The 27941-nt window shown below is 37.4% G+C and overlaps 1 long non-coding RNA gene and 1 pseudogene across 1 annotated transcript; one reads left to right on the top strand and one right to left on the bottom strand.

Moving 5' to 3' along the window:
* Window positions 1–2810: 2810 nt before the first annotated feature.
* Window positions 2811–9489, bottom strand: LOC150059254 (uncharacterized). The gene is made up of 3 exons (XR_016536622.1): window positions 9333–9489; window positions 6267–6428; window positions 2811–3009 (listed from the first exon to the last, which is right to left on the bottom strand). It is a non-coding gene; the product is annotated as an uncharacterized LOC150059254 (long non-coding RNA).
* A 17852-nt stretch (window positions 9490–27341) lies between these two features.
* LOC150059253 (myosin regulatory light chain 12B pseudogene) lies at window positions 27342–27627 on the top strand (annotated as a pseudogene).
* The last annotated feature ends 314 nt before the right edge of the window (window positions 27628–27941 follow it).

Genomic DNA, 27941 nt, shown 5'->3' with positions numbered 1-27941 from the left:
AGGTGCAGAAGCCATTGCCAACTCTGTGGCATCCCATATTATCCCTTCTGTATCTGACACTAGCCAAATGTCATCTCTTTATTAGGGTACCGCACATACAGGAGGAAAGCCTCCACGGAACTATTGTAACTTAATTACCTCCTCAAAGACCTACAGCCAAATCTTCTGTCAATAGGAATGTTTTCCACCAGATTCAAAGAATTTACAGAAAAAGAAAAGTCATCTTGTGGAGCCACAGATCAAAACCAGGAGCAAGGAGAAAAACAATCCACAATAACCAAGACCAGCAGTATAAAGCAGGTGACTCCAGGATGATTCAAAATGTTTTTTCTTAATTTTATTGTACAGGAGATGTACAGAGGGGTTACAGTTTCACAATTCAGGTAATGAATGAGTACTTTGTTGGAACAAAGTTGCCCTCTCTCTCATATTCTCCCGCTTCCCCCCCCCCCAGGCTCTCTTCAGTCCTCCCCTCTCCCACCCCAAGTTGTAAAGTTTATTTCTCACATAGCATTTAGTATCACTGTCTCCTTGGTTCATCCTCGGTCCCACCATTTCTCGGATTCCTCTTCGCTTCCACAAATCAGATAAATGTATATATAAGACAAAGAGTACAGTTAGCAAGAACAACGACAACAGGGAATAAACTCAAGGAAAAAAATAAAAATTAAAAAGAAATAACTGAAAACAGTACCCTAAAACAAACCTCTTGTTTCCATTTCTTGGGGTTCATTTCAATGAGTATTGCTTTATAGTCAATGAGTTTGTGTTATTCAGATGTAAGGACTGAGGAGGGAAGGGTAATATTTTAAGAAGAGGAACTAACTAAAGAGATTGTGTTAGTGGGGTTAGTGGAAGTATTAAGGTGAGAATATGTAGAAGCCGCTCTTTGCCAGCTCAAATGTTGGGGGTCTTTCTTAAAAGGCCAGTGGTTGCATGATGGACTCTCATCTCAAAGTCCAGCAGCCAGAAAAATATACTCTATACAGTCAGGAGACAGGCCAGAGATGACACAATTGGCAGATACAATACCAACAGGCCATTTCAGCTTCAACGGAGAGCTGGACTGGGGTGCCATGGTGACCGGCCAGGAGACAGGACACAGGACCCAAACATGGAGACATGTGACATAGCATAATGGGCCCTAAGCTGATTCAGGTCTAAATAGGGGCAGGGCAGGGGACAGGGGCCACAGGAAGCTCTCAGTCCCAGGTACTGGACTGATTGACAGGCCTAGTTACCTATCAGCCAAGGGCTCACCCTTGTGTCCAGGGATGCAGGCACCACCCATCACCAGGGGGAGGAGGGCTTCACCTTCCCCCATCCCATCTGAAGAGTAAGAGCCTAACCCTAAATCTACATAGGTAAAGCTTTATTTTCTCCTAAGCTGAGCCTTCCCTGCTCAACCTTGTGGCTAGGATCTGCTTTCCAGCAGTAGGTGGAGAATTTCCTATCCCCCAGCAAGAGGTGCTAGGATGACTGAGAAGCCACCATCCTCCAGCACCTGGGCAGATCCTGGCATGGCTGTGACTCAATTTCCTTACTTAGGCTCAGCCACCTTACTTCAGAGGGAGGCCCAGACAGAAGACAATAAAGAACCCTCTGGAGAGCTGGCTGTAAAGGAGTCCAGATTTTTCCTAGGGAACTTTGGAGACTTGGACTACTCTGATAAAGCTGAGGAGCTCATTATCTCATGTTGTTACTATATCTGACTTTGTTACCTGGTATATTGTATATATGTTTATTTGTTTGTTAGACATAGGGAAGGGGAGTGGGTGGGGGAGGGAAAGTGTGACAAAAACACGTGAAGGGATACCAAGGTTCAAAAGTAATGTACCCACTACCTGACAAATGTAACTGTAACCCCTCTATATGTTATCCCTACAATAAAATACAATTACAAAAAAAAAACCACTGGAAGCACTATCCAGCAAAGGAACCCAACTCCTCTGCCTGAGCCACAGTGACTCAGTTTCAAAAAGAAAAGGAAGTGATCCAGGGAGGTTTGCTGAATCCAAACTTACCCAGCCAAACTGCCAGCATCACCTCCTCCTTGGGTTTGCAGAGGTGCTAGTTTTATTCATAGCTGTGCTTTTTAACTAAAGAAAACAGAATTCAGTCCAGGATTCCTTTCTGAGAAATCTTCACAATGATCTATTTTTATGTCTCCCCATTTCAGAAGGACCATCGTGTCTGACCCTTTGCAAAACGTTGTAGTAGAAATCCCACTCTATCTCCTAAACCTTCATCTGGTTCCTTCATTCCTTACCAAACTCTTACAGCAACTGGGTGCTTTCTGTCCGGCAGCAGAGGAGGGCCCCTGAACAAGACTGGGCAGCTTTGGTAGTGCCAGGACGTTGAGATGCAAATCTATGCAAATTTAAATTCTTGACAACCCCAGAACTGTCAGAGGCTATGAGGAACTTCTTCAGGGTAGAGTGTGCTAGATTTTGGCTATTAAAAAAAATTAGAGAACCAAAAACTTCAATGTAGTTCAGGAAGGCATATCAATCTTTATCCAGCCTAGGCACAATGCATTGGCTAGGTGAAATGATTTAAACATACCACAATGGTCATTGTGCATTTCAGACACAACCATCAGGTTCTGGGTATTATAGCAGCTATTCTAACCTCTAAGATCAAGAAATTTCATGAAAGAAATACCCAAGCTCTCTCGAGCCTTAACATAACTTGTCTCCAAGAATTCATCCTTACATTCATTGATGTGTAAACATCCAAAGGAGAAAGAACCAAATAAGTAATTAATGGTTTATTTGTAAAATGGTTTACTTATGAAATATATTCTCCCTATGTCAGCATCTCCATATATCTCATCTTTTTTTCTTAATTTATTATTTTTTTCTTTTCCTTTTGTGTTTTCTGGCCATAGTGGTTTTAGAACTCAGAGAATTCACTTGTTAGGCAACTAATCCATCAGTGGAGGCAAGGGTCCCTAGTTCTTCATTTTTCTTTTCAAGTCGTTCTTCAGGATTGATCAACAAGAGATGCCTGTTGAAAAATGAACGACAATGAGAACAAGAAGAGACACACTATTTAATCTATGTGTTATGCACAAGGAAGAGTGATGATTTGACAACAACAGATTTCATTTGTTTCTCCAGTTAACAAATGCCTGGGTCCTATCCATCACACCTCCTAGCCATTATTAACTCATTTCCTCTTCTTCCTCTTTGGACCAAGTTATTTTATATTTTGCACATATTACTATACTAATTTCCTCTCAGGCATATCTCTTTCCAACATTTATGACTCTGATATATCCCATCAGCAGCTGCCCAATTGGTCTGAAATGAAATAGTCAGTGACAGCCTATGACAACAACAGATATTTCAAACTCACACCTGAATTATGCATAGTTTGCTTTACCCTCCTGGCCAGTCTCATCACGTAGCAGGTAAAGCAAACTAATTTAGAGCCACTGGTGTCAACTTCTCTTATCCACAACATAAGTTTCTAGCCTTCCAACATACACATATATATGCATATATGTGTGTATATGTAAATATGTGTATATTGTATTCATTTTCCAGATTCAGTGGAGTGACAACATTCTCTGAGTTACCTTCCCTGACAATCATTTTCCCAAATACCCAGCCCTTCATTATTCCAGCTTTATTCTCTATCAGTTCCTTTTCTTTCTTTCTTTCTTTCTTTCTTTCTTTCTTTCTTTCTTTCTTTCTTTCTTTCTTTCTTTCTTTTTTCTTTCTTTCTTGTCCTGGGGCTTACAGTCAGTGCCTGGGCACTGTCCTTGGGCTTTCTCAAGGCTAGCACTCGACCACTGGAGCCACAGCACTACTTCTGGCTTTTTCTGTGAATGTGGTACTAAGGAATGGAACCCAGGGCTTAATGCATGTTAGGCAGACACTCTACCACTAGGCCATGCTACTGGACCCTGTCAGTTCCTTTTCTGACGTAATTGCTCACCGCATTTCCAGATGTTCAGCTAAATCAGGAACAGAGCCAATCTTCCCATAGCCTGTCTCCAAAACTTAAACAGTGCATCACATTGCCCAAAATATTTGTGTCAATAAATGAGACTATGAGACGAGCATAGAATGAACCAATGACCTATCTCTACAGTGCACGTAGCTTAGGAAATGGGTAATGGCTTAAGGAGATTTCTATCACAAGTCATTCTAGTGCATCTTTAAACTTTTTGCCAGTGTTTTCACAGAAAACTCTGAATAATTGAGAAGATGGAGGGATTGATACTACCTTAAACTAGAGCTGTTAGAAATTTGTGCTATGATTGATTATGTATAGGATTATTTCTCCAGGTACTGAAATGAGTATCATAACTTCTCTATTACAGCAGCCCTAACCCTTAACAAAAACAACTAAATATGTTCCAGTTAATGATATTTGATTATTTTTTGTTTAGCTTAAAATTCTGATGCATTTTGTGGAAACATCACTAATTCTAATTTTTTTTCCCATTCCAAACTGAAACCTGGTACCCATTAAGCCACCAATTCCACATCCTCTCCTTCCTTGTATTCCAGCCAACTTCCTGTCTCAGTTTCTCTGTAAGTAGAAACCTACAGCATTTGCAATTGAATGATTGGTATTTATCACTTGACATAATCTTTTAGTGATTCATCTATGATATAACATGGGTCATAATTGCATCCATTTCTTATTTTGCTTATTAATATACATGCAATTCTACAAAATAAGGCTATATGATTATTCCACAATGCATATAATGTACTCAGAGAAATCTTACCTCCTAATCACTTTTCCTTGCTCCTTTGTTCTCTCATTTTCTTTTTTTCTTTTCATATATTTTGATTTTAATTAACAGAAGGGGTGACAGTTATATTCGCCAGATAGTAGGTGCATTACTTCATACACATTGATACCCCTTCTCATGTTTTGTCCCCATTTACCTCCCCCTACACCCTTTCTTCATCTTGTTTTGCCCCCTCTTTCGTATTTCAAATAAACAAATGAATGTATATATAATATACCAGATAACAAGATAAGATACTGTAACAATATGAGAATAACCAAGGGACAACAACAGTGATGAGAAATAGCACAATATTAAGAACAATAATCACACATTAATAGCTCTTGTTTCCATGTCCTAGAGGTCCTTTCATTTAGCCTCATCCTATATGGCCTTATGTATCTAGGTTTTGAGCTATTATAATCCTCTGCTAGGAGAGTCCAAGATTTGTACTAATTACTACAAATGTCTCACTTTCTTTTCCAGCGTCCTAGCAGTCTCCTATTATTTCCAGACCATGAGTTGTTTTTTGAGAGAAATTATACAGTATTTGTTTTTATGAGACTTTCATACTTCATTTAATTTCATTTCTTTTTAAAGGTTAGTAATAGTCCATTGTCACATATACCACATCTTATTTATCCATACACTTATTGATGAACATTTCACCTATTTTTTGCCAGTCCTGGGCCTTGAACTCAGGGCCTAAACATTGTCCTTGGGCTTTTCCAAGGCTAGAGCTCTACCACTTGAGCCACAGCACCATTTCTGGCTTTTTTCTATGTATATGTGGTACCAAGGAATCAAACCTGGGTCTTTGTGCATGCAAGGCAAGCACTCTACCACTAAGCCAAACTCCTGACCTTCACCTATTTTTTGAATAATGATATATGAATATCAGAGCACAGATATCAGCTTGAGGATCTATTTTAATTATTGTGAGTATATACTCCATAGTAGAGTTTCTGTACCATATGAAAATTCTATATTTAAATGTTTTTAATGACCACCAAACTATTTTCCACAGTGACTGCCCCACTCAGAAAGGGTTTCAACTTGGTCATTGTTATTTCCCGGGCCTTTGGATAATAGCTTTCCTAAGGGTTATGGCCTAATAAACACTTAGAAAAAAATTAAAAAACAAATGTAACCTATCAGACTGAATGAACACCCAGTAGGAAGGCTAATAAAAATAAATGTAACTATGGATGAGTAATGGCTTATAAATAGCACAAGCTTTGCAGTTACATTTCTGGTTCTCCCAATCACCAGTTAATAAACCAGGGAGAAATCAGTATTCTATTATTCCATATCTATAGAATAGGCTTAAATGTGTGTAATGTGCAATGTTATTTTGATAAATAAATTCAATAAAAATGCTTAGCAAGACATCACTCCAAAATGATCTACTAATACTGCAGTGATTCCAGGTTCAATAAATTAAGCTCCAGTGGGGAACATGAAACATTGCCCTTTAGCAATTCCACTCCCCAAGGGGATAAATAAGACTCACCAATATCCAGACAAAAGCAAAAGTGTATCTCCTTTTCTCCAAGAATGAGGAAGGACAGTGGGTGAAATTCAGAAATCAACAAACTGAATCTATATTTTATGATGAGCCAGTGACCTTGCATAAGGTTCTTTACTTGTGTGAGCTTTCCTTCTTTTTCCTTACCTGAAAAATAGCGAACAAGGTAATGGCTTCCAAGCACAGTTGAGGAGGAACAAAATGAGATAATGTCTGGACAAAAGCACTGAAGACTTGCAAATAATAACCATATTTGACTCCAAACCTCTGCTCTCTACAGGGTGAAAATGGCATCAATTGTTCTGTCAGAGAGGCTAATCCAGGCTTTGAAGTGAGCCATCTACTGTGCTTCCTTTTTTCTTACCTGCTATGGAGGATCAATTAGATAATGCATGTGTATAATTCCCATGAAAGTGCTTTGCATAGTATAAAGTACTGTAAAATGTAGGTTGTCATTACAGTTCTTATTAGGGGTCTGACTCAGTGCTATTAAAATTGGACAGGAGGCAGGAGAGGAAAGGCAGGCAGATTTCCAAACAGATAATAACTTTTATCAGCATCAGACTGAATCTAAAGCATGTATGCCCTTCTGATCAACAAGGAAATAGCTGCAGTTAATTTGACAGCCTAGCAAAGCCAAGAATTAATGGGAAGTCATTTTCCCAGGGATATTTTTCCCCTTGGATTAAAAAAAAGGACTGATATAATTAAGCAAATATGTTATTCATGTTAATTTGGGATTTGATGGAAGAATAAGACTTCATTCCTGACTCTAATCACCTCCTTGTAAAACCGGGGCAGGTTGTCATGGTAGGAAAACAAGCCAATCAGTCATGTGGTACAGGTGGAAAGACTGGACATTTGGGGAAAAAGGACATGTCCTCATGCACCCCGCTAAAAAGAACACATCCCTTCACCACCAATCATCACACTAGAAAGAACAATGGACCCGTTGGATTCAGAGTAATTTGAGCTGTGTTGAGAGGTGGCTGTATTCAAGAGTGTAACTTCAGTTCAGGTGATTATTTCTAAGAGTCAGTAGAGACATCATTATAAGAGTAAAAGACACACATTTTGAAATCGTGCTTGACTTTGAACATTCCTTCTAAAACATTCAATTGTCAAGGCCATCATTAGGACAGTCAGTGTCTTCATTTGCTGGCATCTATGGAATCCGACCTGGCCAGGATCAATGTTCCCCAAGATAGAATGGGCCTCTCTAGTCACTCAAGGAGCTGGTTGAATTTCTGACCAAAAAAAAAAAACCCTCTGGGATTGGTTCCAAAGTGCCATTTGCTGCTTCTGAAACCAGCCTGCAGTCTGCCCTCAAAAGTATCAAGGTCAAAGAGAATGTAGATGCAACCCTTTTGGTGTTTGATTATCCTGGTGGATGTTAGCAATTTGGAAACACAATGCTGTGTCTCAAACCTATTAAATGACTTCTTCACAGATGACATGTTTTTTTTTTTCTTACAAGACTTTGCTATTGGCTTCTTCCTATCACCATAGCATTGGACTGAATAATGCTTGACAAGCTTGTTTTGAAGAAAAAATGACCCAAAGGAATGCAAGGCTCACATGACATTGCAATTAGAGGTAATTGCCTTTGCATCCTGATCACTTCATTTGAGTGAAAGTGGAAGTCTTGATTTGCAGTAGGCAATTTTCTAACCAGACAGAGACCTTCTGATTTCTTCCTGGTAAGAAAAATATAGGTTTATCTTTATTTTCCTTATAGGTAGATGATCAGTGAGCATTTCAGGAAAAAAATAGGATGGAAGAAAGACAGCCTCTTCAATAAATGGTGCTGGCAGAATTGGTTAAGCACCCAAAGAAAACTAAAGTGAAGTAAGCCAGACTCAAAGGAACATAGGCTTAATGGTTTCCCTCATTTGTCATAATCAGTAGAAACCTTGGCTCTCCTAGCAGAGATTTACAATGGAACACAACCTAGATACATAAGGCCATTTAAGTGAAAGGACCTCCAGGATCTAGAAACAAAAGCCATAAAATGAGTGATTGTTGTCCTTAATGTACTATGTTACTTCTCATCACTTTTGCTGTCCCTTGGTTATCTCATATAGTTACAGGATTTCACTTTGTTATCTGATATATTGTGTATATGTGTATTTGGTATTTGAAATCAGATAGGGAAGGGGAAAAACAAGATGAGGGGCAGGGGTGGGGGGAGGGAAAAGGGGAACAAGACGTGAGAAAGGGTATCAATGTTTGTGAAGTAATGCACCTTCTATCTGTTGAATATAATGTAACCCTTCTATTACAATAAAATATATGGAAAAATAAAATAATAATACCAAAAAAGAAAACTAAAGCTGGATCTTTTTTGGGGCAAGAAATTATTATTTTTTTATTTTATTGTAATTAGTAAAAGGGTTACATGATATTTGCCAGATAGAAGGTGCATTAATTCACATACATTGATACCCTTCCACATGTCTTGGTACCCATTTCCCTCCCTCCCCACACCCCCCACCCGTCTTGGTTTTCCCCCCTTCCCTATCAAATTTCAAATATCCAAATACAAATAAATTCAATATATCAGATAACAAAGTGAGATATTATACCAATATGAGATAACCAAGGGACAGCAAAGGAGATGAGAGACAACATAGTACATTAAGGACAACAATCATTCATTATATGGCTTTTGTTTCAATATCCTGGAAAGCTGGATCCTTTTATGTTACTCTGCACCAGAATTAATTCCAAATGGATCAAAGACCTTGAGGTAAAAGCAGATACTCTTAAAACTTTACAGGAAGGAATAGGAGATACACTGGGACTCCGTGGCACAGGTCAAAACTTTCTTAATAAAGGCCAGGAACACAACAAATTAAAGAAAGTGTGGATAAATGTGACTGCATTGAACTGCAGAGCTTCTGTATAGCAAAGGACATAGCTAGCAAGTTAAATGGGGAACAATTTTTAGTTACCATCTCTTGTACCAACTTGAACATGCTAGTGTAAAAATTGAATTTGAAGAAATTTAGGTTCTTGAACAATTCTGAGTAATCCTAAAAATCTGCTTACCCTTTTCTGTAACACTACCCCCACTTCTGCACAACAGTTCTTCTGACCTCGTTCCATTCTACTTAAAATCCATTCGTCCTTACACATTTGGTATGCTATATTATAAATATGGATATGAATCTGAAGATCGGGAATGTCTTCTGAGATGTGATGGAAACAATGGAAATTTTCAGAATGAAGCACCCCACGGACCATTGGTTTGCTCCTGAAGAATTCTCCTGATGTCTTATAGTGATTTGATTATGACGAAACAATGCTCCAGAGGCTAGAAAAACATACTGAATAAAATGCAATATACCCAAAATTACTATTGTAAGAGTAGTTTCTTACTAGCCTCAAATGTAATCTATATTGATTTTCTTTTCAAACCAGTGACTCAGAAAGGAAGGTAATAACTGTTTCCTTTCAAATAGAGATTGAATTATTTTGGCCTAGAATTCTCTATATTTTCACAAATAGATTGTTTCTTTTGGCAGATAGATGGTGTTTCTCTGTAAAAGTGAATGGAATTAGATGACCTACTGTCCACTCCAATCACTCTAATAGATTAGGCAAGTGAAAGTATGGTTTGTTTGTTTTTATTTGCCTGTCCTGGGGCTTGAACTTAGGGCCTGAGCGTTGTCCTTGGGCTTTCTCAAAGCAAGAGCTCTACTGTTTGAGCAAAAGCACCACTTCTGGCTTTTTTCTATGTATGTGGTACCGAGGAATCGAACCCAACTTTTGTGCATGCTAGGCAAGCACTCTACCACTAGGTTAAACTCCTGGCCGAAAATATGTTTATGATTTTGTAACATCAACTTTTTTCCATATAAATGGTCTTTTGAAACCTGTGCCAGTCTCATTATTTGAATGTCTGATCTGTACTTGAAAAGAAAACATATTTTCTAAAATGTCTAATATGTAGTATAAAGTTTTGTATTTCTTCCTTAGTCTGAAATTGTTATAGAGCTTTTCACAGCCCATGTATGTGCATTATATTTTTACCTCTATCCATGACTGACTAAACCCTTTGAATTCCCACAATGTTAGGGATTTGCCAATTTTATTGATTTTAAGTATTGTTGCATGTTTTTAAGGAGTTGTAACTTATTACTTAGTGAATATTTGATCTGAAGTCATAATTATTTCCTCAGAATCCTCAATGATGAGTTTTTAATCAATTTTCCTATCATTCTGCATTAGTATTTGTCTAACTTTTATACTGTAGTTCTTTATCTTTCTCCTTTTCCTCTGGCTTTCCTTTGGAAACCATCAGGATTTTGTCATTAAGTTTCTACCACAGTAAGTTAGAGTTTTATTATTACTTCTAAACACCATTGTTGAATTAAGTTTTCAGCTTTGGACCCGTTACAACAGAATTAAAAGACATCTGTCTTTGGGAGAAACTTTGAAACTATCTGTAAAACATAGCACTTCTGAATCTCCTATTCCTTCCGGTAAAGTTTTGAGGGTATCGGGTTTTATCTCAAGGTCTTTGATCCATTTGGAATTAATTTTGCTGAAGGATGACATAGAAGGATCCAACTTTAGTTTTCTGCAGGTGCTTAACCAGTTCTGCCAGCACCATTTGTTGAAGAGGCTGTCTTTCTTTCATCCTATTTTTTGGCTCCCTTATCAAAAACTAGGTGGCCACAGGTCAGTGGGTTGATTTCTGGGTCTTCATTTCTGTTCCATTGGTCCTCAGGCCTGTTCTTGTGCCAGTACCAAGCTGTTTTTGTTACTGTAGCTCTGTAATAGAGTCTGCAGATTGGTGTTGATATACTTCCAGTGCTGTTCTTTCTGCTAAGGATTGTTTTTGCTATGCAAGGTCTTTTATTATTCCATCTGAATTTTTGGATTGCTTCTCTGTTTCATTAAAGAATGACATTGGGATATTGATGGGTATTGCACTGACTCTGTAGATAGCCCTTGGCAGGATTGCCATTTTCACAATGTTAATTCTTCCAATCCAGGAGCATGGGAGGTTTTTTTTTTCCATTTCCTTAGTTCTGCTTTGATTTTTTTCAGGTTCTTAAAGTTTTCATCATAAAGGAACTTTACATCCTTAATTCCTAAGTATTTAATTTTGTTTGAGGCTGTTGCAAGAGGAATTGCTTTCTTGATTTCTCCCTTGCTTTTCTCATTGTTGACATAAAGGAAAGCCATTAATTTTTGAGGGTTAATTTTATACCCTATTATTTTGCCAAAGTTTTAAATCAGCTCAAGTTACTTGCATGTGGAGTCTATAGGGTTTTTTAAATACAGAATCATGTCATCTACAAAAAGGGAAAAAATTTACTTCTTCTTTCCCTATTTAGATCCCCTTTATGTTTGCTTCTTGCCTTATTGCTCAGGCCAGAAATTCTAACTCATTGGCATAGGTCAAAACTTTCTTAATCAGGATCCAGAAACACAACAAATTAAAGAAAGTTTGGACAAACGGGATTGCATTAAACTGCAGAGCTTCTGTATGCAAGGGACATAGCTAGCAAGTTAAATAGAAAGCCTACAGAGAAGGAGAAGATCTTCACCAGCCATACTGTTAACAGACAGGGCCTCATATCTAAAATATACCTACAACTCAAAGAATTGAATCTCTCAAAAACAAATCCTCAAAGAAACCACCATCCCATTAAAAGGTAGGCTAAAGACTTACAATTACATAGAGATAAAAATCTATGACATAAGTCTATGACTCTATAGACATAATATTTTATTACATAGATTAATATGTATCTATGACATACAAACCCTCAGCCTAATTTTCATTATGTTCTAAAATCTAAATGTCAGTGATTGTATATAGAGATTCCCTCCTTGAATACTTGTTTGTTAAATATGTCATTTAAAATATAATGTAAAAATCAATGTTAATAAATTCTTTAATAAAAAAGAGAGACTTCTCTGAAAAGGAAATAAAAATGGCTTATAGACACATGAAGAAATGGCCAACCTATTTGGCCATACAAGAAATGCAAATCAAAACAACTTTGAGATTCCACCTCACTCCAGTTAGAATGACCATTATCAAGAAATCTAATGAAAACAGATGCTGGTGGGGATGTGGCCAGGAGGGATCACTACTACACTGTTGGTGGGAGTGTAAACTCATTCAATCACTATGGAAAGCAGTATGGCGATTCCTCAAAAGATTAAACATAAAGTTCCCCTATGACCTAGAAATCCCATGGTACTTATGCGCAATGGAATGCTATGCTTCCATCAGATAGAATGGCATCAGAAAGAAATGGAAAGACTTGGAAAAAAATCATATTAAGTGAAGTAAGCCAGACCCAAAGGAGCATAGGCTCAATGGTTTCCCTTATTTGTAATAATTAATACACATCTGGAGGATCAAAATAGCTCAAAAGTTATGTACATGTGGTCCTACAGGATGTGACTAAACAAAACATATTCTAGGATATGGTTTATCCTTGTGATTGTTGTCCTTAATGTACTATATGAAGTTATTTCTTTTCTCTTTTTTTCCACTTATGGTTAATCTCATGTGGTTACTGTTATCTGACTTTGCTATATATACTTATTTGATTATTTGAAATAGGGAAGAGAAGGGGGAAAACAAGTTGACCCAGAGGGGGAGGAGGGAGGAAAAGTGGGACAAAAGCATGAGAAGAGATATTGTTTTGAGAAGTAATGTACCCACTACCTGATGAATGTAACTGTAACCCTTTTATACATTCTTCTATCACAACAATAAAAGAAAATAAAAAGAAAAAAAAAGTAGCACTTCTGCATCTAGTCCACTCTTTTCATTTGTTCCTTCCCCAGAAAGGAAGAATTGCCAGTCAGAGCCCATGACTTTTCTCTCTCTCTCTCTCTGTGTGTGTGCGTGTGTGTGTGTGTGTGTGTGTGTGGCTTTGGGGTTTTCATCTCAATGTCGGTGCTCTACCATTTACTTGTAGCTTCATTTTTGAATATTCAGAGGCTAATTGGAGACAAAACTCTCACAGACTTCCCTTCTTGGCCTGGACTTGAACAATGATCTTCAAATCTCAGCCTCCTGAGTAACTAAAATTATAGGTCTTAACCACCACCACTGGGCCATAAATTTAATTAGGCAGTGTTTGATAAGAAAGAGTTACTACGCCTTGAATATCAGGAACCTGAATGTCACATTTTCCTTCCTCTGGAATACTCATAGCTATTTGATAAAAACGTGTTTTACTGAATTAATTAATGAATGATGTGTTCTATTGACTATGAAGAGCTGGACAAATGCTAGCTACACATATAAGACAAAGAACATTAGACATATGGTGTTATACATTTCTTATTTCACAATCCTTCCCAAGGCTTCCTTTGAATGCTCTCAATTCAATCAATTTTGTTGTCATTTCCTAAAATGAATACATATGCCCTAGCATGTTGCCTTCAGACACTATTCGAAATAGCTATTGGTGGCATCTTTTGCTGTCATACTTCATCAAGTATCTGTGTTTTCTTTTTTAATAATTTTTATTGTGATTAATAGAAGGGTTACATTATATTCACCAGACAGAAGGTGCATAACTTCACAAACATTGATACTCTTTCTTATGACATGGTCCCCATTTCTTTCCCTCATCTTGTTTTCCTCCCTTCCCTATCCTATTTCAAATAAACATATATACAATATACCAGATAATAAGATAAAATACTGTAACAACATGAGATAACCAAGAGACAGCAAAAGAGATGAGCAATAACATAGTACATTAAGGACAACAGTAAGTATCTGTGTTTTCTATAGAATCCTTCCTTCTAACTTCAATTTGCCTTACCATTTGGGGGTAGTCAGGAAATCTGTATATATGCGTAGAAAGGTTCTAAACTCAAAGGCTGAACATATATTTTGTATTATCTAAAAATATCAAATCTAATAACTATGTATTAAAATGTACTAAGAGATGGAGAACTCAAGAGAAAGAACAGAACAGAAGGAGGGGAACAATAAATCTAGCCAAACAATGAGATCAGTCCTCTCACATAAGCCATATGTCCTTTAATCATTTCAAAAGTAGAAATTAAAGGAATGATTTGGAATGGGATTTATAGTTATCTTATATTCAGATACTGATTTCATTGATTCACACAGATGTACACTAGTCATTATTTATTAGGTCCCATGACATGCTAAAATACCAACATAAGATATATAAAAATCATCATAATTTATGGAATGTAAAAATGGAGTGATGGGGGTATGGTTATTTGCAAATTACATGTATGTGGGATGTCAAGAGGAAAGATACAGAATTCAAAGCCTTAGAAATTCATCCTGGAAACCATGATGCCTCTTGTCTCATTCATCTCCCCAGGCTGGGTCATTAGCCTCTGCTTCTCCTTGAAAACTAATCACAATTAGTCTGAATCCAATTGACAAAGTGTGCTTGATCATAGTGTATGAATTTACTGACTAGCTGTGGAAGGGTTGCAAAGATTTTATTAAGGACTTTTAATGTATAATTCTTTGTCTATATATATATTACTGTCTCTCTAACTTTTAAAGATGCCATTGACTTGAGATATGAACCCTCTGTACTTGGACTTTTTTTGAAAAATAAATTTCACATTAAACAGTGAAGAAAAAATAACCCTAGGAGGTTAAAACAAGTGAACCACCATCTTTACTGATAAAACCTTCTCAAAGGCCAACAGAAGTATTCCAGAGCTAAAATGGAATTGTTCTGATTTCAGGAAGCCACTGACATCTATGGAACACAAGCAAGCTCAATCATTCCCATTCAGCAAGCCCTCTAAGAAGTGTTTGTTAAGAAGTATTCCTTTGTTCTGTGACATCCTGAAGAACTTGCACCTTTTATTTACAGAGTTTAACATTTATACTTACATCATGTATCTTTTGGCCGGTGGTAATGCTTCGGTAGTAGTTCATACAGGATCTCATCTGTCCTACAGATTCACCATTTCTACTCAAGGAACTTTGATTCTGCTTTCAGAGTTCCACATAAATTTAAAACAAAAACCTTTATTCATTATTAGTGATATTTGTTGGGTTATTCTTCATATGTTTTAGTCTTACGACTTTATTTATTCAAACAGGTGGTCTCTTGAATCAGAAAGATTTGCCAAATATTTCTTCAGCATTTTTTTTGTTTCCCTTCTATTTGTTGTGATATTCTTATTTGCAACCTGAATTTTGCTTACATGGGTTATTTTTCTTCATTCTGGTCAGCATAGTTGAGGTCATCTTCAGTTTCTTTTTCATCATTTCAAATAACCACATTTTATTTTATTGGTTCATTTCTTGTTCTCTATGGATTTTCATCATAGTTTTTATTATGCCATAATTTTTATTATTTCTTTCTGCCCACTGACATTAGTATTGTTTTATTCTTATATTTCTAAGGATATGAAGTACATTATTAGGGTATTTATTCATGATCACTCTATTTTACTGATGAAGGCACTCAGAGCTATAAACTTGATAGTAGTTATGTGTTCAGTCTCATGGGGTTATATGACTGGATTAACTGTTATCTATTCAATGTTACTCTCATCGTTTAGAGCAAGCAATGTGCTGCTCAGTCTCAATGAATTCTAATGTTTCCCATAATTTTTGTTGTTGTTAATCTCTCATTTTAGTATGATCTGACAAGATACAGAGGATTATTTCCATTTTTTTATACTTGCTGATAGTTTATATGCTAGAATATGAACAATTTGGGGAGTGTTTCATTCTGGCAAGGAAGTGTGGTTAAAATATTATGTAGATGGCTGCTACATCTGATTTGTCCATAGTTTCATTTAAATCTCACCAAGCAAATGTTCTTGAAGCTTTCAATATTCTCTTAGCTTATTGTTTTGTCTATAATGTTTCACAGAGAGGTTCTTCTCTGTTCTCTTTTGCTGAGTATTCTGAACCTGGATGAGCTTCATTGTCTCTAGAACTGGGAAGTTTTCTATTGCTATTCCGTTTTATAGCTACTATCATCTCTTCTTCATCATTGCCTAAATTGATTTTAAATTGAGAACTATCTTGTGAATTACTTTATTCTTGATTATTTTCATATTCTTTTACCTTTTCTACTCTACCTACTTTATCTTAATCCTTGAATTTCTGTCTTCTACATCACCTACTACATTAGTGCGATTTTCTACTTTATTTTTCCTCATTTTATCTTCATTTTGGTCATTTCTCATGATACCTATCTCTATTAAATGACTTTACAATGTCTTGCATGACTCTCCTAAGTCCAGTAATTTGTTTATCTGTGTCTTCTTTGGTCCCTTACTCTGGTGTCTTTTAGCTGTTTGGCTGTATTCTATGAACTGAATTAGTTCTTTATTTACAATCACTGGAATTTTACATAGCTTTAAAAATCTGTATTGAAAATGTGATGAGCAAAAGGGTTACATAAGCAAGGTAATGTGTTTGTAAACAGTTACCCAATACCCCCTCCCTGCTCTACTCACATCCCCCACCCTCTAAGTTGCCAAGTTCATTTCCAACATCAGTGCTGTGTGTGTTCATCCTTTTATCCTGCTATTTCTGTGATTCCATTTCCCTTCCACAATATCTTTGCAAAGCTTTGCTTGTAAAGATGGCTTTGCAAAGCTATCTTTCTAAAGCCACCATACTGTCTGTTAATCATTAAGATAATAATGCCACAGGCTGGGTTTAAAAGAATGGAAGGGAATCAATGTGTTCTCATGCTGCTACTAAGAATATGAACTGCATGAAACTACCTGACATTAAAGTCATCACTCACATGAAATAACCCTTCCCAGAGATACAGAATTTATACTACCTAAAGATACACACAAAAAAATTACTGTGACATTATTTGGAATGAAAAAAAAGCAAAAGCATCCAACATGTTCACAAAAAAAGAAAGGATAAAATTCTGATCCACTTCTGCCATGTATTAAAAAGAAATGACTTAGGTCTGAAACATTGACTTTGGAAAATGACTATGAAACACTCTTAAACAAAAATGTTCAGGGTAAAATATTTTTTGAATAATGGCTCTTTTTGAAAAAGGAATATTAAAAAGGGAGTATTATATATGCATATATGCATATTATATTTGATGGATTTTATCAAATCTAAAGCACAAATGTTTTCAATCGCACTTCTATTTAAATTGTGAGCTGCTATAGAGTATCAGGTTCATCCCAATTCCTGTCATATCCCATTGTGACACGTATTACAATTGATTACACACTCAGAAAAATGCCCATTGCAATTCTATCTATTCCACTGTTGTGCAGGTGACACTGAACAAAATACAGAATTCCTGTTTTCAAGCTTCTTGCACTCTCTCTATATAAACCATGTTCAATATCTTTTTTTATTTTTATTTTTTATTGTAATTAGTAAAAGGGTTACATGATATTTGCCAGATAGAAGGTGCATTAATTCACATACATTGATACCCTTCCACATGTCTTGGTACCCATTTCCCTCCCCCCCTCACACCCCTTACCCGTCTTGGTTTTCCCCCCTTCCCTATCAAATTTCAAATATCCAAATACAAATAAATTCAATATATCAGATACCATGTTCAATATCTTAAGAGCTTTAAAAGTAAAGTATGAAAGGAAACAAATTTAAAATAAGCTATTATCTCAGTTAAGTAGATCCAAGTTGTTTAATGGGTTAATGTAAGCTTATATTTTTTGTTTCAAATATCTAATAAAATACACTAAAGGAACTTTATCTATTCACATACATTAGACTATCAATGTTACCTTGGTAGTATCTCAGACTAAATATTTATTTATCTGACCTTTGTGACTCTGAAAATTCAATTACCCTTTTGAATCACTTAACCCTGCATTGTAGATAGCAGCATTAACGTAAAAAGAAAATTAGGTTGCTATTGCCTGGAACACCCAAGTTTAGAGGTCAATCATCATAAATCCACAAAGGACTGGGCTCTGTTTTACAGCTATGCTTTCCTGATGTAGCAATTGGAGAGCTGGACGCTTGCAGCAGGTATGGAGCTGTAGGAACCCTGCCAACCTGATTAAATGGCTGTCCAACTTGAGTATATTTTATGCTTCTCACTCAAGGTTTGTCATCTTCTGAAACTCAAATATCTTCAAAAGTGTCAAACATCACGCAGACAAGTAAAGGTGTGGATGCCAGCATGCACTGTGGCCTCGGGATGGCTTCTCAACACAGTCTTTTTGTAGCATTTTACAAGCAGGCAGCGGGGCAGTGAACTGCATTCGAATCTTCCAGAGAGAATTGTAGCACTTTTGATGATTCTGCCAATTTTAAGTCAGCAAAGTTGCATGGTCAATATAACAAGACTGGACGCTCTGGTACTGACAAATGAAAGACACAGGTTTGAAAGCGCAAAGGAATTTGATGGTTTGGAGGCCCAAAGAAACATAGGCTCCTTGGTTTCCCTCTTTTGTAATAATTAGTACACACCTAGGATTCTCTAGGCAGGGGATCACAATAGCTCAAAAGCTATGTATATATGGCTATGTAGGATGAGACTAAGTGAAATGAACTCCAGGATATGGAAATGAGGTTTATCTTTTTGTTTGTTGTTTTTTAATGTACTATGTGACGTCTTTTTTTCCCCTTATGGTTAATCCCTGTTGTTACTGTATCTGACTTTAGTATCTGGTAAATTGTATATATGTTTATTTCTTCATTTGAATTTGTGAAGGAAAGGGGAAAAACAACACGACGAGACATTGGGTAAACCAATGTCACAAGACAATGTGTTAGAAATTAACTTTACTACTTGGGAGGGGTGGGGGGACGGAAAGTGGGAGAAAAATAGGAAGGGGTAACAATGTTCAAGAAGTAATGTACTCACTATCTTATGAATGTAACTGTAATCCCTGTATTCATTACTCTAACAAAAATAAAATTTAAAGAAAAGAATCTGACATCTTCTACTTAAGTCTTTTTAGTAGATAATTTTTTTCATTCACTTAACATATGCTTATTTCTAACTTAATTGAGAAAAACTGTGAAATAGAATCACATATATTTAAGATATATAATATGATTTTTAAAAAACAAATGCATATATAAATTGTGAAATAGTCTCACAATCAAGGTAATACATTCTATGAAGCCCTAAATTTACCACTTGTGGACGGGTGCAGAAGACAGAACACTCACTGTCTACTCTGTTGGCAAATTTCAAGTATGTGACAGAATATTGTTGCTAACTGTAGTTACACTGGTATATGTGTGTGTGTGTGTGAATGTATGTATGTATATGTGTATATGTATATATGCATATATATTTATGCAGAAGTTATCTTTCATAGCTATCTTTCATCAGTACCAGTACTGATAAATTTTTCACTCCTTCCACTACATGGCCCCCATTTTTCTACTCTCTGTTTATGTATGTTTTACTTTAGATTTAAAATATAAATGAAAACTTGCAGCATTTATCTTTCTGTATTTGGCTTGCCTAGCAGTGTCATTTACTCCAAGTTTTTTCATGATACAAATAATAAGATGTTCTTTCTATTATAACAGAGAAAGGGTCATCATTCTCTATTTTCTTCATGCTCAGTATTGATTCTACTTTTCGAAGCCATGCCATTGAAACACGGTAAAAATAAATCTGAGCATACAGAAAACATTTCTCTCCCATTTCCTTTAATAGTAGACAATAGAATAAGAAGCCATGTGAGACAAACTTGTTATGTTCCTGAGAGAAAGTGAGCATTTCCTATTTCAGGAGGCTCCAGTGTCTTTGCCCACGGCCTGCCACCAGGAGGAGCACATTTTATTTCCATCCAGGCTCACACTTTAAGAACCAAGTTTAGTAATAACTAGACACAGAGATGGACATGCATTGGCAGGATGCAAATGTCTTCCCATGTTACTACAATTTGTCTTCCTAATTTTGCTCTTATCTCTCTATGAGTACAACTCTCCTCAGTAGTTGAGGGCTGGAAGTTATAATTCACTTCAAGGGTATTCCTTGCTCAGCCTGAGGATCCTGACAATTACAATGCAGTAACTGCAATAATTTTATATACAGTATCACATGTGTGTGAGAGCACTGTGGGGGTGGTTATAAACCAACATAGACTATGATTAGGTCAGTAGATAAAACTAAGAAATCTCACTTTCCAGAGGTGGCAGTAGTTCTTTCCAAGGCAAAGTTGGAAGGACAGAGAAAAAGTGGAGTTGGTAAGATCTGATTTGAGAAAGGTAGTAATGAGTGCCTATGGGTTTTCTGAGAGCAAGTAATAGTGCTCATTCCTGACATATGATGAACTAAGAAACCATCTAGGAGAATGCCTTGGAAACCATCTAAAATCTAGAATCACCCTGGGAAAAAAATCTATAATATCCCTCCAGGAATCCCTTAAAGGGAAAGAGGCTGCAGGTGCAAGAGATCATCTTCTCAACATCTGGATGGAAACTTATCATAATTTTGGACGACTTTTTCAAGTCTGGGGATCAAGATCATGTTCTTCATTAAGGCAGAGTGACAGACTAGAGCTTAATAGACAGGGGTAGACATGTCTCATGTTTTCCTAAGACATTTCACTTGTGACCTTAACACCATCTTCTTTACTATAACAGAATGCTTGACATGGACTAATTTATAAAAGAAAAAAATGTGTGTGTGTGTGTGTGTGTGTGTGTGTGTGTGTGTGTGCGTGTGTGTGTGTGTGTGCGTGTGCGTGTGTGTGTGTGTGTGTGTGTGTGTGTGTGTGTGTGTGTGTGTGCATACTGATGCTAGGTCTTGAAATTTGGGCCCAGTGGTCTTTGAGAATTCTTTTTTGCCCAAGGCTAGCATTCTACCACTTGAGTTACAGCTCCATGGTAATGAGAGATTAAGTCGAATAGATTTCCCATTCAAGGCTGGATTTAAACTACAGTCTTCAGATCGCAGCCTGCTGAGTAGGTAGGATTACAGGTATAAGCCACCAGCACCCAGCCTTATTCTGGCTTTTGATTTTGGAGTCTGAGAACTTCAAAATCAGTGGCCACATCTGGTGAGGGATGATGCTTCCTCAACTCAAGGGAAGATGTGGAAGGGAAAGGGGCTCCTGTGAGTGAGAAAAAGTGGACAGATCTAGTAGGAAACTAATCCACCCACACAGCATTTCCCACTGTTAGGAGACCCTGCTTCCCCTTCATAGCCCAAATACCCACCCCAATCCCTTCTACCAACACTGCTTCACTTGAGGAGTCAAGGTTCAAAAACAAATTTTGGAAGAAGGCATTTCTTATTTCAGTCCTATATATATTCTTGATGTACACGGAAAACACAGGGACACTCTTGAAAACACATACTTGAGAGGGATCACGAATAAGACTCAATAGATAATGGAAGGGAGAGGAAGGAGGGGGAGGAGGAGAGGAAGAGAAAGGAGGTAAGAAAAGAGGAGGAACTAGATACATAAGGCTATATAGTATGACACTAAATGAAAGGACCTCCAGGGTATAGAAACAAAAGCCATATAATGAGTGATTATTTGTCCTTAATGTTCTATGTTATCTCTCATCTCTTTTGCTGTCCCTTGGTTATCTCTTATAGTTACAGTATTTCACCTTGTTATCTGATATATTGTATATATGCAGTTTTGGTTATTTGAAATAGGTTAGGGAAGGGAGGAAAACAAGGTGAGGGGTGTAGGTGAGGGGAGAGAAATGGGGACCAAGACATGAGAAAGGGTATCAATGTATGTGAAGTAATGCACCTTCTATCTGGTGAATATAATGTAACCCTTCTATTAATTACAATAAAAATATATAAAAAAGAAAAGAGGAGGAGTAGGGAGAGAGAAGGAGGAAGAGGGAAAGGTGGGAAAAAGGGAGAGACAGATGAAGAACACAGTTTTGGCTATATGGAACTATGGTTAGCTCTTTTCTTTTCCCATAGGCTTTTTTTTGCCTAGGCTGACATTGAACCCTAATCATTAGATGCCAGACTTTGACTCAATCTTTGAAAATTAGACTTGAACCCATTACTAGAAGCAAGCTTTGAAGGGCTGAATATCCACATGCAATACTGAAATATCTTCAAATTTTTCTCTGAAGATTTTCATAACAACCTAGGCCATAAATTCTACTGCATATAAATGACGTCAAGTATAAGTCTTATCAGCAAGGTATTCATGTCTAATAGAAAGAAAAGTTAACTAAATAAATATACAATGATTTTTGTCACTTGAAAGGTTTATCCTCTCTTTACCAAAAACTCTCTTATAAAAGGTAGAAAGAGAGAAAAAAAATCTTTACACTGTTTCTTAGGCAAAATAAATAAATAAAAAGTAGAGAGCGTGCAATATACATGAGTGACTGTGTATAAAGGAAACCAGAAGTGAAATGCAGTGGTTCAGTTCCTCCAGTTCCTTCATAGTATACATATTTTCAGATATTGAAACTGAATATGTGGATGGAAGAAATGCAAATACTTTTCTTTTTTTTTGCCAGTCCTGGGCCTTGAGCACTGTCCTTGGGCTTTCTCAAGGCTAGAGCTCTACCACTGGAGCCACAGCACCACTTCCAGCTTTTTCTATATATATTGTACTAAGGAATTGAACCTGGGTCTTCGTGTAAGCACTCTACCACTAGGCCAAACTCCTGGCCCCAAATATTTTTTCTTTTTGAATAGACTTGTCTGTCTGAAAACTGCAAGAGACTCAAAGATCCTTTATTTTCTTGTTGCTTTTTGTGTATTTATATGCTATTTTAGATGAATTTTGTCTCTATACATTTTACATTGCTTAAAAAATTAAATCTCCTTAAGTGATTTTACGAAGGAGTTGACATGTAATGTCACCTCTTTTTTTTGACATTCTCACCCCATTCTTCTCCACCCATCTCTTCCTTCACTCTTCTTAATTTCATAGGATACACATTGGATTCTTGACTGTATTTTTCCTCCCTCCACCTTCACAGTCTCCTCTTCAGCTATCTGCCCTTCTCTTTGTCTCACCCACCACCTCATTTGTAAGTACTTATTTCTTGGCATTTATTTTTCCGAGTTTGAAATTTACATCCAAGCCTTGCTTGTCTGTGTTGGTACATAATTATAAGCTATAAGCTTGTAAAAGTCGTGACTGTTGTGAAATTAATATTACAAATTTTATACATTTTATTATCAAGAATGCTAAATGTAAAACAGAATGAAGAAATAAAAGGTGTCATAGAACGGATGGGAAGCAAGAGAGGTCTCAACAGACATTGGCATAGGAGCTACCTCTCCCTTGAACGTGCATACTTAGTTACACCACTTCAAGCATGTGTGACTTTAACTTTTAAAAATGTATCAGTCCCATCATCCTGCTTCGTGGAATATTGAACATGTGTCAGACATCGTGATGAGTACATGGTTATGCCATCTCCTATAATTTTCATAATCCTGGAGTGAATTAGTTAGTGATGATGATTCTCTTTTAAAGAAAGTAAACTAGAATAAATTGAGACTTGAACTCTTAGTCAAGAAACTATCTTGTCTCTTGAATTTATTAGAGTTATTCATCTCTGTCGAGAAGACTCTCTTCTCTGGCAAATTGGAAATAACAAAGAATTTATAAAGCCATGAAGAGCAATACATATGTCCAGGGGAATTATTATTATTATTGGAAAATAACAATGTTACAGAGTTTAATTATCATTATTGACTTAAATGTGATGATTAAATTCTCTTGTCCTGGCTAGACACACATAAATTGTTGTGTACATTTCTCTGGCTTAATTCTAGTTTTATAAACAGATTTGTTTTAATTAGAGAATACTTAGTTTTGGAAATCTTTCTCTCCAACTGCCCAGGTGCCATTTTCCTGAAATATTGCTTGTATTTTTCCCATGCTCATCACATGCTACTTGATCCTTTCACATTCTCTCAATATTTGACTTTTTACTGACAAAAGAAAGAGATACCTAGTAGAAACTCCAAAAATTTTTCACTTAAACCATTACCATTGGGCATTGGTTAATTAGAATTAGCTTGTAATCATAATAATTATGGATTTTCCAAGCATGTAGTATAAGAAACATACAGACACATCTACATTGGTCGAATTGTATCAGCAGGAATCTAAAAAGTTTGCTACACTTGTCTTAGAACGTACTAAATTGGTACCATTGGAGAATGTGTCCAAGTTGTTTCAAGGACTGAGTGATCATTAACCTTAAGTGGGCTTGTCACCACTTTCGAGACAATTAACTAGCGAATGTTAAGATGTCATTCAACCAGCTAGAAAGTAATCTCAGCCCTTTCAGACAATTAGGGAATCTTCGAATTCTTCCCTTGATCTTTACCATGTGGCCAAATCTTATCAATTGTAGAAAGAACTCTGAGTAGACAGTTCTGATGTGACTGGCAGGGAAAAGAAAACCACAACATGTGGCTCCTTACAGAGCAGGGTGGACATGCTCAAGGCCGTGTATCAAATCATCATGTTGGTCAGCCTTAGATATGGAATGTGAACGGTTATTTATGATAGACTATGTCCCTGTGAGATTCTCATGAAGGAAACACAACAGCACTGAATTCTTCCTGCCTTGACACAAACAACTCAGTCTTCAGGGAAATCAGTAAGGAGAAAACTAAACTCTTTAAAAAGGAATCACGCACTGGTGTTTTGACGTGTGAAAGAGTTTATGAGTTACATTCTTCTCTGTGCCCCTAGTCCCAAAGAAAGCAAAATATAGGAGTCAGGAATTTCAGAATGCAATTTCACACATATGAATAAGTTTGAGGGCTTCCAAATACTTTTCTCTGAAAATTAAATTACTCTTCAATTCATAGACCCATTTTACAGAAAGAGGGATGTTTTTCTAAGTGTGTTGCAAAGCCTGAACTGGATAAGAGTATGTCCGAGGGAGACTGACCCTGGGAGGGAGAGTTATTGTACAAACATAGTTGCAGAGCCCAGACCCACAGGGCATTCCAAACTCTCCCAACTCTCACCCTAACCTTCCACAAATGACTTATATGCCCAGGCTTCCCGTTGTACCTCCCAAAGTATGCCCAGGGGCCCAGTTCTCACCCTCACAAAGACCACTGTATTTCACCCCCTCTCTGGGCCACCTCTCACTTCTCCTGCTCACCCTCTTTAGCTTCCTTTCCCATCATTGTAGTTAGCATAAAAAAAATCCTCAGCCAGTCATCTCTCAGCCACATCTTCTGTATCTTTGCATGCGCCTGTCTCTTTCCATGAAGTACAATAATAGCCTCTGCTGTAGTCAGATTCCACCTTACTTTTCTAAAATGTACCTGTTGTCTCTTTCAGCAATTCCTGCCTGTCATTTCAACCTTTGTGCCATCCCTGGCTTCTAAAAGGCCTTTTTCATAACATTTACTATTCTGTACTCAGAACCTGTTTATTTGCTCCTCTCCTCTACCAAATGTTGAGTTTCATGAGGACAAGAATCACTTTTTTTATGTTTATATTCTCAGCATTGAACACAGAGCTCAATAGTGTTGAAAGAATTGAAGCAAATGAAATGCATTCCCTGAGAAGCATGAGCCATGACTTCATTAGGCAAGTATACAGAGGGCTTCCATCAAGCCTGCCTCATAAAGGAGCGATTTCTCCTTGCTTCCAAATGCACCGCAGCTATAACCCACCGAGTTGTTGCTGTGCACAAAAGCATAAGTGAAAGGCTTTAAATTCTGCTCCATGTATGTTAGCATATAATTCAAATGAACCTCCATTTCGCACCATCTGTTAACAGCCTTTCTTCATTTTACTGCTGCAAACAAAAACAGAGACAGGTAATGCCATGCAGAACGTCCCAAAGAAGCAATTGCATAGCCTACCTCCTGTCTTGCCAAGATGGACTGTTCAGGGATGCATTCTTCAGTACAGATTCAATTCACTGCCTTTTCAGGGGGAGTTATGATGCCTCAGGGGCAGGGGAAGGGAGCAATTGAGACCCCCAAAACTGATGAATTTTTCATGGAACAATCTTCTGTACTGTGAAGGAAGCTGAAGTATAACCGACTCAGGGTTTGTGTGAACTTCTCCAGAATGGGGAATAATTGGATAGCCATTTGAATATTGCACCTTAGCCATACTTCTCACCACTGGATCCCAGTGGCTTGAATGTTCCCTGTTCAAGGGTGAACCAAGAAGCTCGCAAGAAGTATAAGCAGGTGGAGAGGAGGTCTTTTCAGTCTTTGTGACAGAAACAAATGCATCCACATGAAATTAGATGCTGCTAAGTGATAGCCCAGGGAATGTTTGTCAAGTTACTTAGCAAAGATCATTGCACAGATAAGAAAATAGAAGGCCATGTTGTTACAGTATCAGACTTTGTTACCTGGTCTATTGTATCTATGTTTATTCAATTTATTTGAAATAAGCAAGAGAAAGGGAGGGGAAAGTTGAGGGGAGGGAAAGGGGAATAAAAACATGAGAAGGGGTATCAATGTGTGAGAAGTAATGCACCTTCTATCTGGAGAATATAACTGTAACCCCGCTATACATTAAAAAAAAGAAATTGGAGAGCCAGAGGGAAGTGATGTTTAGCTATTAATCAGTTCATCCTGACCTGCAGGGGCTGGAAGTGGCCTCTGTAGATGTCAGTGTTTTTCTTGTTTGTTCTTTGTTTTTTTTTTCATATTTCTTCCATGACAGATGATTCGAGTATGGCTTGGGTTTGGACAAGGTGAAAAAATTATTAGTAGAATAAATTTATCATCTCATGCATCTCTTGACCCAAGCACTGGTGATAAGAAGGCTGCCTAGAACAGGAATAGGTGCTCTTTTAGATTCAGCACAGTAGACAAAGCACATCTGCTTCCCTCAGCAGGAAGAGTCACAAGAACCTGAACTCCTTGGAGAAGGATGGTGCTATCTGTGGGTTCACCAAAGAGTTGGGATTCTTGCAGCTGTGCAGGGATTTAACCATCACCATGTCCAACAAAAAGTGAAGACCAAAACCACCAAGAAGCACTCTCAGAGCCTGATGGCAGATCCAGGAGTTCAAAGAGATCGTCCACATGACTGACCAGCACCGAGATGGCTTCAAGGATGTGGAAGATTTTTCCCACGTTATCCTTGCCTGATTGGAGGACACAGCCAGCTAATGAGTACCTGGAAGTCAGGATGAATGAGGCTCCAGGCCCCATCAACTTCACCTTGCTGGAGAGAAGTTAAATGGCCCACACCTGAAGATGTCATCAGACATGTTCTTGCTTGCTTTGATGAGGAAGCCACTGGCCCCATACAGGAGGATTTCCTGAGGGAGCTGCTGACAGCCGTGGGCGGTGGCTTCACAGATGAGGAAGTGGAGAAGCTGTATGGAAAAGCCCCGATCGACATAAAGGGCAATTTCAATTACACCGAGTTCACACGTATCCTCAAACCCAGAGCCAAAGACTAAGATGACTGAAAAGAACATCAGTTTCCAGTCAACTGCTCCTTATTGTCACTCTGAGTATCTCTGAGATTTTTCTCTTAGAGCCTGTTGCATGCCTTTAGCTATACACCCTTTGCCTTTCTTGTTTTGTATTGCTGCTCAGCCATTTGGGCACATGTATCTTTATAATCAGACTGGAATTGGGACTTACCATTTTCAAAATAGAAAATAGCGTAATTTAACTCACCAGTACTCCCATCCCTTCCCCAAGTATTTGCAGTCCACACCGAGTCAATATATTTTTTTTGGAGAAAGTTACTCACTCAATATTTTTTCTGAACCATCAT

Source organism: Megascapheus bottae, chromosome 9, assembly GCF_031878675.1.
Source record: "Megascapheus bottae isolate mThoBot1 chromosome 9, mThoBot2.hap1, whole genome shotgun sequence".
Lineage (NCBI taxonomy): Eukaryota > Metazoa > Chordata > Mammalia > Rodentia > Geomyidae > Megascapheus > Megascapheus bottae.
Note: the sequence above shows the minus strand (reverse complement) of the source record. Positions and strands in the feature narration are given on the sequence as shown.